The 2434-nt window shown below is 45.0% G+C and overlaps 1 long non-coding RNA gene across 1 annotated transcript; it reads left to right on the top strand.

Annotated features, from left to right (window-relative positions):
- The first annotated feature begins 287 nt into the window (after nt 1–287).
- LOC121938797 lies at nt 288–1093 on the top strand. Its single transcript, XR_006105363.1, has 2 exons — nt 288–391; nt 572–1093. It is a non-coding gene; the product is annotated as an uncharacterized LOC121938797 (long non-coding RNA).
- The last annotated feature ends 1341 nt before the right edge of the window (nt 1094–2434 follow it).

Here is a 2434-nt window from a genome sequence, read left to right as displayed (position 1 = left end):
CTGAGTTTACCTAAACACTGAATGACGGATAGCTTTGTAATAAAACTTTCTCCTGATAAAACCCGAAGAGGAATTCTTGTTTCCATGGATACCAGAGGAATGACCCACCTGACTGTCCCTCTGATTGTTTCATACTTGTTGGCTGTGATGTTTGGATTGGTTGGGTTTAGGGTATAAAGGTCAGGGTGAGCCAATCAGAGAAAGAGTTAGGCGGGCCATTCCTCAGCCATTCGACGAAACACAGTTACGTGTCTCACTCGAGAGAAGACAAAAAAGGTAAATGTAACGTGTTTCTTCTTCTCTTCAGTGCTGAGGAGTGTAAACAGGTGTGCTGGGCCATCAGAGAGTTCACCCGACTGTTCCGATAGCTGCAACCTTCACACGACACCAGGTAACTGTTCACACTCAGGTTACTGTTCACGCAACACCATGTCACTGTTCACACACCACTAGGTAACTGTTCACACACCACCAGGTAACTGTTCACACACCACCAGGTAACTGTTCACACTCAGGTCACTGTTCAAATAGCACCAGGTGTTCTAAAGTGGGTGTGTTTGTCGTTGCGCAGGTTAAATCTTTTGTTGACCAACATTCAGAGGTGACGGCAAAAAGCTGCGATGCAGACAAGGATCCACAGAGACGACGAATACGAGGAGGGACGGAGCTCTGAGGGACTGAGTGAGGACTGATTGGACAGACTGAGTCCTCCAGCCCGACCCCCGACCTCACCTGACCTCACCTGCAGCAGGTGTCAGGTGGGCGGGTCGGGTCCAGCCGATGGGCGGGGTCAGGGCGTCTGGCCAACAGTTTTTAAGAGAAGATTTATTTTTGGGACTTTGGTCGTGATGTTTTTGTGTCCGTGCCATAAAGGAGCCAGAAGATTTCCCATGATGCTCTGGGCAGAGCGGCAGCGAGCTGCTGGAAGAGGATTTGGCGTCACCTTTGACCTTTTTAACTTTGGTTGACTTTTAGTTGTTTTTCCACAAAGTGAGACAGAGTGAACTCTGGGTAATGAGAGACTGACACCATGACATCATCGGTGATGTAGCCTTGTTGTAAACAATAAACAAAAACAACTCAAACAAACAAACAAACACGTTCATTATGTGTTTGAATGTTTATCTCTTTATTTCACAGGTAAACAAAACAAACATGTTCATCGTGTGTGTGTGTGTGTGTGTGTGTGTGTGTGTGTGTGTGTGTGTGTCAGAATGTGTATGTCAAATAATGTGTGTGTTTGTGTGTGTTTGTAAATAACGTGTCTGTTGTGTATTTATCAGGTAAACGTCTCGCTGAGGTTTAAATCTGAGGCCTGAGGGTCAGAGGTCATTTTGGCATCAGCGTCCAGGTGAGTGTTGGACAGGCGGGGGGGCGGAGTCTGCTCACTGCGTGATGACCGACCAATCAGCAGACACTGAAGACAGAACAAGCTGTCCTCATCATGAAGACACAAAGACACTGAAGACAGAACAAGCTGTCCTCATCATGAAGACACAAAGACACTGAAGACAGAACAAGCTGTCCTCATCATTAAGACACAGACTGATCGCTGATCAGAGTTATTGATCACGTTCGTCATACAGTTTCAGTGATTGAAGTGTTTGAACTGAGTTCATCAGAGTGAATGAAGGGTTAAAGTGAATCAGTGAATGAAGGGTTAAAGTGAATCAGTGAATGAAGGGTTAAAGTGAATCAGTGAATGAAGGGTTAAAGTAAATCAGTGATTGTGTGCCTGTTTTTGGGCGGGAGAAGGAGAAACCTGAGTTACTTCTGTAAAAACGCGGACTGTAGAAACAGCTGCACACAGGAAACACCTCAACACACCTTCACAATACAAGACCACAGGTTTACATTAAACATTTAAGCCACAGCGCTTTGCTTATGCACATCAGGACATCCCATAATTACCCTAAAAATCAACCTCAGGACATCCCATAATAACCTTCATAATCAACATCAGGACATTTCATAATTACCTTCATAATCAACATCAGGACATCCCATAATAACCCAAAGAATCTGAAAGGTAAACATAACTTGAAATATATGAAGTTACTTTATAATTGTAGATGCGATTATATTTTTCATCTGATCATTTTCTGTGTGAGAGTGTGTGTGTGTGTGTGTGTGTGAGAGAGAGAGAGGGAGAGTTTTATTTTGACAGTCTGAGAGGAAGTGTCGGAGGTGATGTCGTCACTTTGTTTCTGGTCTTCAGTTTTAAGTTTGTCTCGCGGAGCGTCAGCAGTTTGTTTTCGCGGCTCGTGTCCGACGATTTGTTTGTTTGTCTGTTTGTTTGTGACGTCACTGTGGCGCTGCGGAGGATTAAAACTGAGCACGCGATGATTTAACGACTCACGGAGCGGAGAGACACCGGAACCAGGACCCGGACCAGGTGTGTCCAGTAACATCTCTCTCTCTCACACACACACAC

The sequence above is a fragment of the Plectropomus leopardus genome, unplaced genomic scaffold (assembly GCF_008729295.1).
Source record: "Plectropomus leopardus isolate mb unplaced genomic scaffold, YSFRI_Pleo_2.0 unplaced_scaffold3399, whole genome shotgun sequence".
NCBI lineage: Eukaryota > Metazoa > Chordata > Actinopteri > Perciformes > Serranidae > Plectropomus > Plectropomus leopardus.
The sequence above is the reverse complement of the archived record's forward strand: the minus strand, read 5'-3'. Positions and strand labels throughout refer to the sequence as shown.